At 50.7% G+C, this 16,991-nt stretch overlaps 1 protein-coding gene and 1 pseudogene across 6 annotated transcripts in view; one reads left to right on the top strand and one right to left on the bottom strand.

Moving 5' to 3' along the window:
• CDH23 (cadherin related 23) overlaps positions 1 to 16,991 on the bottom strand; it is a 365,507-nt gene that overhangs the window by 236,154 nt on the left and 112,362 nt on the right. The window lies entirely within an intron of this gene.
• On the top strand, positions 1,694 to 1,809 carry LOC119871716 (annotated as a pseudogene).

Genomic DNA, 16,991 nt, shown 5'->3' with positions numbered 1-16,991 from the left:
TCCCACCTCACCTGGAGATTTTTCATCATTCACCTTTCTTCTCTAATTCCTTGGTCAGTGCCTGTCTTCCCACACAGCACATGCGCCCCATGCAAGCCACAGGGCTCTAGCTGCTTTGCCTAGCATGATGCCTGGCACACGGTGGGTGTCCAATATCATTTTTTTTTAAAGATTATATTTCTTTATTCATGAGAGACACAGAGAGAGAGAGAGAGAGGCAGAGACACAGGCAGAGGGAGAAGCAGGCTCCATGCAGGGAGCCTGACATGAGACCCTATCTGGGGTCTCCAGGATCAGGCCCTGGGCCGAAGGCAGGGGCTCAACCACTGAGCCACCCAGGCGTCCCATCCATATCCTTTCTGAAGACATGAACAAGTGGCTCTTATAGCAGTCGGCGCCTCCTCAGGCTCTGTTTGCATCTCTGCCCAACTGTCAGCTGCCATCACCCCAGCGACCATCACCGTGCCGGGCACATAAGCCATGCCTGGGAAATAGGGTGAGGGAATTTATTCATAATTTAGTGGGCTCTGGGCACATGTGAAGACAGACAATCTAATGAGGCTCTTCGCAGAGACAAAAGGGTAAAAACAATCCCTGTTCCCCTTGACTGATTGCCCTTTGAAAAGGAAGCTAAGGCTCAGAGAGGGTAAGCAACTAGCCCAAGTCACACAGCTAGGCCGTGGTCAAAGAGGGCCTGGAATTCAGGCCTGGCTAATTCTAAGCCAGTGATCTCATGCTCTGTATGGAACACTTCTCGGAAACACTGATGGCAGTTCTTTCCCTACCTCTTCTGTAGGATGCTGAGCTCCATGCCAGCAGGGGTGGTACCTCCTAGCCCGCAGTGTGGGACTAGCCTGTTAGTTCCCTGAGGGCAGAGACCGTATTCCCGCTCCTGTATTTTTTCACATGGGGACAATGACTGGGTGCCTTCTGACACCTGGAGGGCTTCTTTCAAGGAGGCACCCACACTGCTGCCTCCTCTCTGTGCTGGTGGCCGTGACATGGGCCCTGTGTCACTGCTTTGGGTGACTTCTTTCACCAAAGGCTGGTAGCCTTTTCCTGGGACCACCTGCTTGAGGCAAGGGGGTTCTTTATAAGATCCCCAGTCAGGCTGGAAAGGGCCTCTGGAGAACAATGCTATGGAGCTGTCACTGTTTTCCTTCCTTCCTCCCTCCCTCCCTCTCTCCCTCCCTTCCTTCCTTCCTTCCTTCCTTCCTTCCTTCCTTCCTTCCTTCCTTCCTTCCTTCCTTCCTTCCTTCCTTCTTCTCAAAGATTTATTTATTTGAGAGAAAGAGTGAGCATGAGCTGGGGGAGGGGCAGAGGGAGAGGGAGAGAGAGAATCCTCAAGCAGACTCCCCACTCTTCGCAAAGCCTGACATGGGGCTCGATCCCAGGACCCTGAGATCATGACCTGAGCTGAAACCGAGAGTCACACACTCAACCGACTCAGCCACCCAGGTGCCCGCCACTGTTTCTTTCTGAGTGTGCTGACTCTCCCCCGTCACTAGGCAAATGTCAGGCTGAATGGACAGGCTCCTAACCTGTCCTTCTCCCACCAGCACAGAAGACAGGAGGCAGATGGGGAGGCCCCTCTCCTCCACACCATCCATGACTCCCCAGTGCCCCTTGTATACAACACAGGCCCTCATGGTCTGTCTCTGTCTCCTCCTTCCCACTTTATTTCCTGGCAGGCATCCCTTCTTGGCCTTTTGGCTAAGATCATGTGTACCATCTATTCTTATCAGTTTAATATTTTCTGATAGGAGAGCTACTCGTACTTCTCAAACCCAGCAGGCTGCCTCACACCTCGAGGCTTCTGAACCTCCTTTTCCTTTGCCAAGCCTTCCCTCCTCGGCTCGGTGGCTTGGAAAACAGATGCTCTCTTTCCCTCCAAAAGAGAATCAAGTGTGCAAGGGGGCAGAGCGGACAAGTGCTAGGATTTCAGGGATCGACAGACTGTCAGAACCCCAGCCTTGCTGTGTGTCTTTGGGTTATTTAATCTCTCTGATCCTTAATCCCCTTTTTGTCCACTGAAGTTAATAATATCCTACAGGGTTAGTGTGAAGAGAACATGAGCTCCTGAGTGCAAATTTCCCAGCATATAATAAGTGCTTAGAAATTGATAGTTGTGATGTTGTTGCCTTGTGCCTTCTGGAGTACTGTGGACAAGAATGCCTTTGAGGGGAGGGCAGGCAGGTGTCCAGAAGCACTATGAATATCAACGATAATCCTGTGCTGGGCATTCCCTGTCTACACCCTCCCCAGATGCACCAAATACCCTGCTCTGTCTCCCCTTTCCCACCCTAAGGAGACTTCAATGGACTGCATTCATCCCCAGGCTTCCTTGCAGGCTGGCTTCTGCCGTGGGGAAGGTGCTAGTAGGAGCTCAGAGTTTGGGGAAGAGGCAAGAGGAGAAAGGTATAGAGGCAGGGATATCACTTTTTGATTTTACAGCAGCTCCTCCTTCCGGGCCGCAGCCTTCAGTGGGCTCAGGTGGGCATCCCAGCCCCTTCCCCCTTCAGCCCTGCTGGTCCCAGGTGCCTCAACCTCCCTTAATGCCCCCTAGCCCTGCCCACCCTCTGTAACCGTCTCTTTGCTGAAATGCCTTTGCTGGAGCTGAGATGAACTGTTTCCTGCGGGACTTGATGGACACAGGCCCTCTGCAAATACACACCCTGGGCCACCGCATGCAGAGCCCAGAAATCTGACCTCATCTGGTGCTGGGCTGGGGGGAGCCAGCCCCTTGCCCCAACATGCCACCACACGGTACTGGTCTTGAGGATATCTTTACAAGTCTCTCAGCTAAACCAGAGCTCTCCCGATTTCTCCCCTACTCTCTCTGGATCCCACAAACACAACACACGCAAGCACCAGAGTCAGCCCCATGCTCCAGAACAAAACATTCCATCAGGGCCTGTGGTTTCTGCCACGAGGGATGGACATGTCCCCATTTCACAGCAGCCAGCCTCCTGTGAGGCAGCTAGACAGCACTTCAGAGCACACCCCACAAGGCGCCCGTGCCCAGCAGAGAGGGATGGCTCCCTGGAGAATGTCAGCGCTCCAGCCCCCTGCCGTAGGGAGACGGGGACATTTCACCCGTGCATACCTTACGGTCCCCAGGAAAGGCTCTCTGGGCAACTGATCAGAGGACTTAAAAGCAAGATCCAAGAAGACAGGGGAAGAGGGAAAAAAGAAGGAATGGTCCTGTGTCTGACCTTCTTAGATTATGTTTCATGCCCTGCAGTGAAAACCCATTTAATTTCTGCATAACTTAGAAAAGGTTTTTAAATGGGCCTGGCAGAGAGCCATTCATATACTTAGAAGGGACAAGCCATTGGAGAGAAAAGAATGCTGACTTCCTGCATTTCAGGTCCTGGGCACCATGGTCTATCAGGGATATGGGGCGGGGGGGATGTGGGGTGCTCATCAGCACCTATACTGGGGGCTTCTCCAAGCACCCAGGTGCTGTTTCATGCAAATGTGCAGATGTGCCGCTTTAAAGGTCTACACTTTCAACGCAAGCAGATTTCCTCTCTGAGGCCAGGTGTATCTGGGCTTCCAAGTATGCTGCAGGCAGTAAAACTCGGTGGCCCAGAGCATGGACTCTGAGTCAGACCCCCTACATTTGAGCCTGAGCTTTTCCGCTTATTGATCGGAGACCTCAAACATATGCTGTTGAATTCACTCTTTTGGCCTCAGTTTCCCTGTGGAAAGGAAAAAATGTAAAAATGGAGCTGTTAACAGCTACCTCCCTCCAGGGTTGTGAGAAAGAATTACGCAAGACAAGGTGTGGGGAAATAAAAAAAAGCTTCTCGCTGAGCCAGGCATACGGCAATGTTGAGCAATACTCAATAAATGGTCGTTGCAATTATTATTATGGTAATAAAATACCATCATAAGCAGTGTGAGATGAGCTCTATTTAAAGAGGGGTATTAAAAACAGCCAATCAATCTCTTTATCACGAACGTAGACAAATGGACATTTTAAAATTCAGAAAGAGAATATCTTTGTTGATCGGCTGCTCATGGCTGCTACAGACAGGTTCAGGGTAGGAGAACTTCTGGAGACCCTCCCCAGTGGGATCGGAGGGCCGGGGTCTTAGGAAGATGTGGGAGGGGTGCCTGGAGGCCAGGCCTGACCACGCTCCACTCAGGGACGGCTTGAGTGTAGGAGCAGGAAGGAGCCGTGGGAATTATCCAGTCCTGTCTCCCCAGACTACCGAGGATAAAAGTGAGGGGCTGTGCCTTGCTCTAGGTCTCACAGGTGGTGAAGGGCAGAGCCACGCCTGGAAATATGATGCCCGGCCTTACATATAGTGCTTCATTCACCAGCCCCCACCCCGAGATGCTAACCACTGCCTCCCTGCCCACACTCTTTCCAAGATACTCGTTATACCCACAGCTCTGCTCAAGGGGATGGATCTAGGCAGCCAAGTTTGTAACCAAGTGACTTCAGACGGAGGCCACATCTGATTTGTCCAGGGGTAATCACCTGACTCAAATGGGCCAATCAGGTGGGGCCTGGCAAGTAAAATCAGTTTTCTGCAGAACCAGAAAAAGAAGGTTCTTGCTATCCAGTTAGGGCTGGAGTGGGCACCATGACAAGGGCAGTGCCACACAGAAGCCAGCATTTACAGGGCCGAGGAGGCCCATCTGCAGTGATGGTAACAGAGCACAGTGAGGAAGAAAAGCAGAGACAAGCGCATCTGAGAGCCTCCCAGGGGTCTTCACAGACCCCATCTGGACTTCACTTCCTGCCCCTGGACGTGATGCAGAGACTTCATCTGGGCTGTCCTTCCTGTGGCTCCCCCCTTGGCTTACACTGTCCTCATGGGTTTCGGCTCCTTCCTCCCCCTTGGTACCCCCAGAATGCATCCAGCCTCAGGCAAGGCCTCCTCATTCCTGCAGCTCCGCCCCAGGCTCAGCCTGACTCTGGCCCACTGGGATTCCGTCCTTTTAATGCCCAGGCTGGGCCACAGAAAGCAAAGCTCCTAGACTGCTGGGGGCAAGGGACGTAATGATGGGGAGAAGAATAAAACAGCCTAGATGAATGAGTGCTGGCTCCCTTTCTTTTTTAAGTGTCCCCAGATACTCCTTTTAACATGCAAATCTAGTCAGGTCACTGCAATGATCAGCATGAATGTGGGGGTGGCAGGGGTGGGCAGGGGACAGCTTGTTCACAGGCTTGACGCAACCAGCCGAGACAGGCCTGGAGGGGAGATGCCCTACAAAGCCAAGCTCTGCCCACCTGGAGACAAGGAGACCAAGGGGAAGGTATCCCTTTGGTGTCTAGGCTTGGGGCTCAGGGGTCTACAGAGCCATTGCCAGAGCGAGTCTGGGCTGTGGAGACAAGGCAAAAAGGCCCATTTCAGCTGAAGTGGGCTGCCCCATTCTAGGGCAACTTCTCCTCCCAAATTTATTGTGGAAACTGGCTCTCTGAGTCCAGCTTCTAGTTGGAAAGGAGCAGTTGGTCTTTGGAGGAAAGGCTCCAGGCCCCTTGGCCTGTTTCTCTGCCCTAATTCTGCTGCCAGCACTCCTTCCTCTGTGGCCACTCCTCCCCTTGCCCAGGCCTGCTCACTCCCTCATAGCTTTTGGGTCTTCAAGGGAAGTCTCCCCCAAACGCCCCACCCATGCCTCCGAGGAAGCAGGAAGCAGTGTTTAAGCATCATCCTCATTTAATCATCACCCTCTGCCAAACTCCTGCCCTGCCAGGTGAATCCCCCCATGGGGGGCGGACATGGGCCCTCTAGGCAGGTCGCAGACAGGGCAGGTCCCTGCTTCTCCCAGTTCCCGGTAAAGCTCCACATCACTTCTGATGGACCTGCTGTAAATGGACCACCCTGTGCAATTCAGAGACAAATAAATCTTTTTGCTACTCCTGGGGTGACAAGGGAATAGACTCTGGGAAAGTTCTGCTGTGCAAGGGATCTTGTTCGTTAATAATAATGATAAATAGCTCGCTTCTCACATGCAGTGTGAGTTACATTACACTCCGGGCTTCCACAGAGGTGGCTCGGGGTGCTCACTGGAACGGTGGGGGTGCAGGCAGAGAGGGGGCGGGGGAGAGAGAGGAAGGTGACAGGGGACAAAGGAAGACAGGAGGGGATGGTGCAAGGGCAGAGCTGGGGAGCAGAGGGTGATGGGGGTGAGCAGGAGACCACTCATAAGGAGAGAGAGGGAAGGAAAGGAGGAGGAAGGAGCAGAGAGAGAAAAAGACACTGCAGAGGAAAAGTTATGGAGAAAGAAGAGTAGAGAAGTTTGAAACACCTAGAGAATGGGAGATAGGAGTCAGGGGAAAGCACACCATACCGTCTCATCTTCGCGGTGTACCCTCAATTTTTTTTCTGTATTTATTCTGCATCCTCAACCAAAGCTCTGCAACAAGCCCTACCATTTCCACCGTAGGTGCCATCTCTAAAGGCGTTATTAATATTTATGGAATGCTTGCTGGATGCCGCCACAGTCTTTAATATCTTATTATAAAGCCTGTTATAAAATGCATTAGTAATAAATTCCTGACAGATGGAGTTCTGACAAGGTGCAGGCGCCTCGGTGGATCTGAGCTGGGAACAGACGCTCCTGGAACGTGCGTGTGCTGCTCAGAGGCTGGGCTGCTGGGCCCCTAAGGCGAGGGGAGGCAGGACAGGGGAGGGGAGGGGGCTCAATTCTCCAGCCTCAGGCTTGGTTGTCACCAAATCCTATCTCATCACCTCCTTTTCCCCGGACCCAGGGGGAATGAAAGCTCAGAGAAATGAAGCAACCTGTTCCAAGTCACACAGCTTGTAAGCAAGTGGTGGAATTAGGATTCAAATTCAGGTCACTTCTGTGTCCCTAGACCTCAGGGACGCCATAGATGAGGGAGGGTGGGGAGTGGGTTCAGGGCCCCTGCTCAAGCAGGACTGATTCATTCACTTTTCTCTGTGGCTGGAGGTGATGTGGGAGCCAAAGACGGGGGTGGCCGGGATGGGGGCTCTAGGTTGTCTGCATTAGAGAAAGGAGTGCTGATGGGGAAAAATTCAGAAGAAAGAGAGTATCTTAAAATTTGCACACTTCCACTGGAAATCAGGAAATGGGTTCCCACCATGCCAAGAAGTCATGTCAGGAGTAAAGGCCTCTCTGACAAGGGGGCTTCTGGGGTGCGGGTGGGTGACAGTGCCTGCATTTTCGTCTCCACTGAATGCCAAAACAGGTGCCACTCTGGAGGAAGGAGTTCACTGGGGTCTTGGGGAGGGTATCATTCCAAATGCAAAGTTTTAAAGGTTTTGTGGCATTCCTGCTTAGGGAGGAGGAGAAATGGGGTCTGTGGGTGATGTGGGCTGTATTTCTTCCTCAAAGAGGCAAGAAAGAGCATGCAGGCTCTAGCTGAGAGCAGCTCCAAAGACAGCAACAGCACTCTAAGGGGAACCTGGAGAAGCAAGTGTCCACCAGGCCTTGATGGATGTCTCAGGTGGTCCTGTTAGGTCAGGGAGAGGGCACACCAGCTTGTCCACAAGCCCGCATGCATACAGCATGCTTTCTAGCACCTTCCTCTTGCAGAGGAGTCAAGAAGAGATCATTTCACAATATCTTTTCTCTCCATCAGGGTCTGCTTTTCCTCGGATGATGTGCCCTAGACTCTAAAATGTGCTGGGTCTGCTCTGAGAGCTGGGCAGGCTGCTGGGTGGAGGCACCAGCTTTATGGGCAGAAGGAGACCCAAAGGGCTAAGCTCTGAGTCCCACACACCCTGATATGACTCAAGCACTTTTCCAGCTATTCCACTCCTCAGAGCCAGCTCAGTGCTCTCCCATCTCCGAGTCCCTCCTGTACCTTCTCGGCCTCCAGCTGTGTACTGCCCATTCTGAATTCCAGGAAGACGCTCATCAAAGTGCTGACCTAAGTCCCCTCCAGACTTCCCCATGTGTGCCAGGGTCTTCGCCTACCAGAGTGATCTTGGACTTGCCCTTCTCTTTTGCCTCCCATTCTTCATCAGGCACCTGCACCTACCTGTCAATTCTTCCTTCAATATTCCCCAATTCCTTCCTTTTCTCTTTGTTATTTACCGTGGCCACCTCAACAGTGACACCTCGCACTGTCACCTGCACACAGAAGGCATTCGATAAATGTTTTAACAGAATCAGGACTTCCTGTTCAACATAGCAGATTGCACACATCCATTTACTTCTGTTTTTGTCCAAACCTCTCACCAAAATGACAATATGAAAATTAAAAATGCATAGATCCACAAGGACAAAAAGAACAGGAGAGGAGGCAACAGTAGATGAGAGATGTTGACAAACTCCTGGAAACTCGAAACAGATGGAACCGGAGACTGCCTTAGGAAAGAGGAGCAAGCCAAAGCTCAGGCTGGGGACTCAGAACCCTGGAAAATTTTAAGAGCCGGTGACACCAGTTGATGCCAAAATGAGAAAGACCAACTGCAAATCTTTAAAGAGTAGCCAGACGCCCAAATGACTTCCCTGACTTGTGCAGATGACAGGAGGTTTACTTTCTCAAGGGGCTGAGTTAGTTGGGCTTTGGACTCAGGGTGGGAGCTGCACAAAGCACTGAAAACAAGGAGGTTAAATGAAAATCTGCATTTCCCCTCCACTCCCATCCTTGATCAGTCCTCTTGAACCAGTCAGCGTCTTGAAGACTGACAACCAGGCAGGAGATGAGGAAATTGGCCCAAGAGAAACACAAACACAAATGTTAACATGGCAGAGTTCTCTCAAAGAAAAGGCTAGGTCCTCATCTAATCACTGCTTAGTGAAGTCCCCTGGTTAACAAGAGCACTCCACCCTACCCTGCTCTAACACACACAGAGTGGGCTTATGGGTGATTGAATGTGAACTCACTCTTAAATATAAACAGACAACTAAGGGTCATGAAACATTTGAGAAAAGCCTCTAATGTGAAAGACAGAGATAGGGGTCGGGTGGGGGGGGCACTAGGAAGGAATAACAACAACAACAAAAAAGTATCTTAACATCCTTACAGATGCAAGATATAGCATCTTTGAAATAAGAACTTTCCAAGAGGAAGAGATAGTAGAAATGAAAACCTTAACAGAAGAGTTGGAAGATAAAGAAATTTCTCCAAAAGTAAGACAAAACTCGGGGAGATGGAGAATGAGGGAGAAAAATAAGAAAAGCAGAGAAGCAGTTCAGAAGATCCAACACTCAACTCATAAGTGTTCCAGAGAGAGGAAACAGGGTAAGTGAAGGAGACGGTGAGGTAAGAAAGGTGAGAGGTGAGGTGAGAAAATCTCCCAGATTTAAAGGACATGTTTCCAGATGGAAGAGGTTACTATATGTTTAGAAGAGAGATTCACACCAAGGCATAAAACACAAAGTTTCCAAACACTGATTTTTTTTTTATGTCTTAGTTTCAGAGCGAAAACAAAGGGTCAGGAATCAAAATGCCATAGAAGTTCTTAACAGCAACATTATAGACAAAAAAAAAAAAAAAAAAAAAAAACCAAAACATTCCCTCCTTTGCATATGAGGAAAATTATTTCATTCTAGAATTCCATACCCAGCCAAACTATCAACCAATATGAATACAGAATAAACACATTTTTTAAACAAAGTAAAAAAAAAAAAAATCCCATGAATCCCTTTTCAGGAAATTACTGAAGGGTGTTCTCCCACCAAAATGAGGGTGTAAACCAAGAGGAAAATATAGGAACCTGTAGAGAGAGACAAAGAAATTCTCTGGGTGATTCCCCTATCTCCCCCCCCACTTCCAATGCCCACCCCACACAGGCCTCTCTTCAGCTGCTCAGCCTCCAGAAGACCAAGCAAGCCAGAGCACAGCCATTCTGGACTGGAGCAGGAGGAAGAATGCTCCAAGGACAAAGTTGCCAAGAGAAATAGAAGCTGATAAAAAAAATCAATATACATATTTTTAATATACTGAGAGGAGGTACTTAATTATGTCCGAATATTTAGAATAAGTGATAGCTTCACAGAACTCTAAGCAAACAAACAAAAAGGAGGCAATTATCGATTCTGGAGAAAAAAAAGAAAATATAATTAAGGTATGCGATGTGGCACAGCTTGGATAATATTTACATAATCACAATGCTGCATGAACTTTGGTTAAGTTGGGAGGATGCGTGGAGCATGTGACAAGGCATATGTGTGTGCGTGTGCAGCAAAGATGAGGTCGAGCGTGGAGTAACAGTGCCATTCTCATCCTTCAGAGCTGGAAGCCAATGTCTAAAGCTATAATGTCTAAAACTGAAAAATGCATATGCATGCGACTGGGAAATGAGAAGGTAACTATCATCCTTTGAAAGAGATCGTCTTGGGGTGGGAATCAGGAATGGGAAATGGTGAGATGGGGCATTGCTGATTTTATTATAAACCTAGCTTTACTATTTGACTCTTACACTCGTGGATGTGACTCTGATAAAAATTAATATAAAAGTGGAAAAAATCTATCTCCCTATGGCTGGTCCACTGCAGCTCTTCATCTCTTTCTGCCATGACCCTGTAACTCATCCCAGAAAGTCACTGCCCTAAAGCACGGATCTCCCATCTTGCTGTCCTCCCCCAACACTATCCCTGGCTCCTTTTACCCCCAAGGCAAGGTCTCCTGGACCTTGAACATGACCATAGTCTGGCCAAAGCTTCCCTCTCTAAACTCATCTTTCACTTTTACCTCACCGAGACACTCTGCTTCAGTCGGATTGTTCTGCACACCAGCCCCCAGAGTGTGGGCCCACCTCTAGCCTTTGCTCATGGTGCTCTGTCTTTTCCACCTAAATTCCTTCTGATTATTTTTGCTGGAGAGCAGGTATTACCATCCAGCATACAGAGATGGAGACTCCCTTTCCAGAAATGTCTGTTGGCACATGTGCCCAGGCTGGGGTTGAGGCATTCTCTCTCTGCCCCACACACATGGGCCCTGGCCTTCACAGAAATGTGGGGTGTGCAGGATTGGGAGAAGCCTTGTCCAACAGACGTTTGGGCCTCCTTCCCTTCCTCTCAGAAGCTTGATTGTTAGAGCTAGACATGATGCTAATTTAGGTCAAGGAGACCCTAGACCATTTTTCTCACCCCTCACTGCAGCAACCCTACCCCAGCGACCTTCCCGTACAACGAGCGGCTGCAGAGTTCCAAAACATTCCCCACCCCTGCCAAGTGCCACCTCCCATTAGCACCACATTCCAGGGCTGTCCATGGACCTGCCTTCCCCCAGACACCCTCTACACCTTCTCACTCACTGACCCACAAGAGCTGAGGGAGCGAGCACGTGGCAGCACCGGGCAGTATGCATCGTGGATGTGGATAGCTGGCTGACCAGCCCAGTAGCTGGCTGAAGGCCACGTGCAGAAAGGAGGGGACAAAAGGGCCACAGCGGTAGGGTAGCCCATGTGCTCACACTGGCCCCAGTTCCCACAACATGCTGCTTTCAACACCAGGCAGTGCCACTCCCTCCTTCAGGGAATCAGCTTCTATTTCCTTCTCTCTCTGTGGTGTGGGAGGAACAACAGAACAGAGGCACCGGACACGGATCCAGACCTCATCTGTTCAGCCTTCCTCTCCCATCCTTCCCCAACCCAAAAGTTAGGCTGTTTGGGTCCTGAGAGCCACCCTGCCTCCCTCCCCCAGCAGGGACTTAGAAAACCAGCTTCTGGAAACCAGGAACCATCCATCAGGTGATGATACTCCCCATGCATGTTGGCCTGACTGGAAAAAAATCCAGAAACAACAATCCTGAAATGCTGGGTCACATTCTGGCTTTCCAGTAACAATCCACAAGACTGCCTTCTCTGTTGTCACAGAGCATTAACGCAAATATTGATGGTGCAGTTTTCCCACCGGGGGAAATGGGTATAGCAATTCCTGTACTGCCTTCCACATAGAGCTGCAGGGGAGAGAAAATGAGCTAACGGTGGAGAAAGTACTTTGAAAACTCAAAGGTCAAAATAAAAATCACTACCCTCTGTGGAAGTAGACAACTGTACGAAAAAACACGAGGGAAAGGTACGATGTGACCTACGGAAGAGTTCTCTCTAAAAAGCTACCTTCGAGTCCAGACCCTGGGTTGTCTGGGTTCCAGGACACTGTCTCTGAGCCCAGGACTCTAGGGGACTGAGTTCCAAACACAAACAGGGTTCAGCTGAGGCAGTAGGTGGTCTTGAGACTTGGTAGATTCTAGAAAATGGTGATCAGTAGATGCATGGGGTTTCCTGGGATTGTTATTATTTTTTCTTAAGATTTATTTATTTATTCATGAGAGACAGAGAGAGAGAGAGAGAGAGAGAGAGAGAGAGAGGCAGAGACTCAGGCAGAGGGAGAAGCAGGCTCCCTGCAGGGAGTCCAATGTGGGACTGGATCCCGGGACTCCAGGATCACGCCCTGGGCCAAAGACAGGCACTAAACTGCTGAGTCACCCAGGGATCCCCTGGGATTATTTTTCTAATAAGAAAAGGACTTCTATGGGTCTAAGGTAATAACTCACATCTGTTGAAGACATCCTATATGTCAGACCCTGTTTTAAACACTTTCCACGTGTTATATGGCACAATCCTCATGGAAGCCTTGAAGCAGACACTTTACTATCCCTTCCCCAAATGTCCAAGGCCATGTGATAATAAGCAGGAATCCTAGGATTTGTACCCAGGCAGGCTGGCTCCGGGACCCAAGCTGTTTCTCAGGGATGAGTGAGCAAAGTGTACCAGGTCTAGGAGGCAGGGGCATGGCCGAGATGACCTTGAGAAACTGAGACCCCGTCATTCTGCCTAACTGCCAGGGCCTACTGATGACATTTAAGGAGGCTGCCACAGAATGACTTAGGTCATCCAGATGTTCCAAGTTCAGAAGGTGATAGGTGTCAGATGCTGCCACGAAGGTGCTAGAAGTGGAAGAGTGAATTATCAGGAGCTGTCAGGTTGTTTCATCTGTTGATCTCAAACACAGTTATTGAATAATATAGCACAAGCTCATACTTTTCATCTCTCTGACAGAAATATGGTCATGAGCAATTATCTGTGGTCACTTATAGGGAGGAAAGTAAACATAATAAAGGGAGGCTTTGAAGGAGCAAAACCATTGCGGAAATTGTGGTTTGAATCCCAGCTCCAGCCCTTATTTGCTGTGTGACTTTAGGGAAGTCAGGCAACCTCTCTGAAACTCAGTTTCCTTAAAGCGAGATGGGCATAATAAGAAAACCTGTCTCACAGATTATTATGAGGCTCACGGGGGATAGGCAATGATGAGTGCTTACTGTAAAACAGGTGCTCATAAATCTTAGGCCCTGTCATAATGTTATTAGCTCTTGGGGGTGGGTGTAAGGGTCTATAAACTATAAAGTGCTTTGCAAACGTTACTTCTGGTGGAGAGGTCTGGAAGGGGAGGGGATGCTTCTAAAGGCTGAGGTCCTTGCTCTGCTCTCTGCAGAGACCAAAGGTCCAGATAAAAGGCCAGGGGAAACCTTCCTTGTTCCATGCACCCCATATCTGTCCCAGTGGAGCCCACTGGGTGTACAGTGTCTCCAATTATGCCCCGAGACCTCTGTTCACAGCTCCGTGGCTCACAAATGGGGCACCATCACCCAGCCCCCAAATTCATTCACTTGCATGATGATGAATCATGTTAAGCAAAATGAATATGCAAATCTCCTTAGGGCAGGCCTTACATCTATGGGAAGCTGAGGCTAATAAATGGATTCTGAATAAGGAAACAGCTCAAGCAATACAACTTGGGCTCATCTCTCCTCCCCCTCCCCTTCCTGGGCCCCACCCACCATGTGCCCCTTTGTCCCTAGCTGGGTCACACATTCTGACGGGGCTTGGCGAGGCCGATGAAGGAGACAGCAGACGCCTGGGGCAGGCATGAGAAGTAGGTTGGTTAGGCTTGGTGCGGGTTTTCCTTCTTAGATCCCTGATCCCAATCCCGGTGGCTACTGTTGCTGGGAAGTGTGATGTGATAAGTAGAACCTGTCACTTGAAGCCCAGGGGTTTAAGGGCGGACAGGTGGGGGTTGGGGGGTGCACACACATGCCTGTAGGATGCTGAGGGCTGGTGAGGGCTGGAGAGGAAGAGGGTAGCTGTGGGAACTCACTGGCCCCCAGAGGGGGGTGGGGGAGAGGGGGCACTGGGGGCCCTGGGAAATGGCTTAAGAGTCAAGAGGTAGAGAGAGACTGAAATTATCCAGGCTACAAAGGAATCACCTAGGCCAGGGTGTCACTCCCTTGGCTGTGCGTCAGGATGGGGAGCTTTGAAACAAAATCAGTGCCAGGGTCTGCCCCAGCCTCTGGCCAGGTGCAGCAGCACTGCCCGCCCCAGCCCCTACCCCACAGATGAGAAAGCTGAGACCCAGAGTGCGGAAGGGACATGATGGAGGTCACCCAGATGACATTCTCGTGCTTGGGTTAAGGATGGCCCAGGGAGGCCCAGACCCCAAGGACCATACCTGAGGAGGGAGGGTAGCCCGCTCTGTTGTCCTTGGGATCTTTCCCACAGTAGGGGCCCATGAGGGCTATAAAGGCTGGAGTGGGATGGAGCGTCTGTTCCCACAGATCTGGGGAGATGGGTGCTCTGTGAGGGAGATGTGGGGGGAACAGGGCGGGGGGTCCAATTCTCTTTTCTACTGTGCCTGGTAGGCCAGTGCACATGAGCTCCACCACTGGCTTTAGGGACAGCCCCAAGTCCTGGCACACAGACATGCGAAAAGAACCATTAAGACCCCGAGAAAAGACTGAGACCCTGAATCCCAGAAGCACTCTGCTCTGTCTAGGGTAAGACACTCCTAGGGCAGCCATGGCCTCATCTGTTAAGAGCAAACTTGACCAAGAAACAAACCAGCCTCCCTATCTCCTGACAGAACCCAGAGAAAGTGGCTCCCCACACCTCCCGGGTGCTTCAAGTTGAGGACCAACGTGGTTAGGACATTCCAAAGGTCTCCCCAAGCTCCCCCTGGAATTCTGAATGTGGAGAGTGATTTCTACGGAGAAACAGAGCGCTCCCCATCTCTGCTTGTCCTGGCCCCAGGGTGCCCAGGGAAGGGCCTGCCAGCTGCTAGGGCACACTGGCCTTCCCCCAGGAAGTGAGAGAGACCAGGGGCAGGAATTGCAAATGACTTTCATTAAGCAGGGGTGCTAATACCATGAATTACAAATGAAACCCAGATGAAGAGGACCCTGGCAGCCTTACCTCCATTTGATATTAATTGGGCGACACTTTGTTTTAATGGTACATTAATTAATGCGGAATTTCGACGGAAGTCCGCGTGACACTCACATTAATACAAATGAATTCATTACCGTTGGTGTTATTACAAGAAATGACAAATAAATCTGTAACAGTGGGACCCTTCAAATAATAATCACGAATCATTAGGTTTGCCGCTCGTTTGTACTGTAGCTTGCAAATATGTGTGTATGTTTTCTGCTGTCTGTGTGCCTTTGCCTTTTGGCTGGGGGGAGGCAGGCGGTCGGGGCTGGCTCCGGGGTAGTGAAAGGGGAAAGTCTCTTCCAGACTTCTCTGCATCTGCTTCTCCTCCCTTTCTTGCTCCCACCTAAACCCCCAGAGCCCTGCCCCAGGCTTAGTGACTCCATGGCAGGGGTGTGATGGGGGTTGGTCTCCCAAATCTAGGACACCCAGTGTCCATTCTCTCTGTCCCTGAAGAGGTGGTAATGGGCCCAGGGGGTGGATCCTGGCTTGAGGAGCGCTGAATGGGTGCAGCTAGCGGGCCATCTGTTCTCAGAGGTTCCCCACGTCAGACTGGTCTTCGAGCCTCCAAGGGTCTTGGGGACAGAATCCAGGTGCCCAATGACCAGCATTGAGCTGGAAGTTTTATCCACCTTCTCCTCTTCAGTCCTTACCACCTCCCAGAGGCTTTACCCCATTGTAAGGGCACTAAATAGGTTTTAAGAACTCAAACTCATCCACAGCTTGAGTGAGGAAGGGCCAAGCTTGGAACTCTGCTCTGCCTGGCTCCCCAGCTCCCAATACACCAGCTCTTTCCAGGGAGGAGCTGCCACCTGCCCGGGTGGGTCAGCATCCTGGTGGAGGCAAGGTATGGCCTGGACGACCCTGGCAAGCCGATCCCTACTCTCCACCCTCCTGCTCAGGGCTTGGGCTATAAGCTCGCAAGGCTCAGAAAAGGACTGACAAACTGGATCCATAGCTACCACCCTGGTTGTTCCTCATACCTCTCAGTTCTCTGAGGCTGAGGCCAAGACCATTCTTGCTTCTAAAGGGCAGTAAGGGAGACCCCAGGAAGCCACACTGGAGGAAAGCATCAGACGGGCCTGGGTGACTCTGGTGGGTTTTAGTTGTGCAAATCCTTGGCACGCAGGCCGCCTCTCCTCCGTCCTGCACGCGGGGCAGACAGACTGTGCGGAGAGATCACAGTGCTGTTGCCCAGACTCAGCCTCGGGATTCCCAGCCCAGGGCTCTAAGCAGCGTCTAGCCATCGATTGACATTGACATGTGACTAGTGAGCTGTTTGCTATCCCTGTTTTAGAACATCTCTCGCCGGAGGACTTTAAAATAGGATCCAGTCTCTGACAGGGATGCCCAAGAACAGTTCAGCTCGGTAGGCAAGAGGCTGGTTATATGACGTCGTGGGGTCCCTCCAACCCAGGGAGTCTGGGACTCCTCAAATCAGTTGCTCCCTCCCGGCCTATGTGGATCAATCAGCCAGTCTTACCTCGACCCACAACAGCTTTCTGACCTTGGCCTAAGAAGTTAGACCACGTGGAGGCCAAATCCAGCTTCTCTACTCGTGAGCCAGCCGTTGCTCAAGTGGCCCAACCCTGTTGGTCTCTACCCTACGACCTGCCCTCTGCCCTCCCCCAGGGGTCCTGGCTGTTGGAGGTTAAAATGCCACTTAGCTGCTGACTAGCAGTGGGCCCCAGCGCACAGTTAGATGTTTAGGGGACTCCAGCCCCCTCCCCTGCTCACGTTCGCCCCCATTCACACTGGTACTGAATGAACCGATTAATCACCTAAGATTGTTAACTGTACTAATTACGCTCACTCTTGAAACTTGTAGAA

The sequence above is a fragment of the Canis lupus genome, chromosome 4 (assembly GCF_011100685.1).
Source record: "Canis lupus familiaris isolate Mischka breed German Shepherd chromosome 4, alternate assembly UU_Cfam_GSD_1.0, whole genome shotgun sequence".
In the NCBI taxonomy this organism is placed as follows: Eukaryota; Metazoa; Chordata; class Mammalia; order Carnivora; family Canidae; genus Canis; species Canis lupus.
The sequence above is the reverse complement of the archived record's forward strand: the minus strand, read 5'-3'. Positions and strand labels throughout refer to the sequence as shown.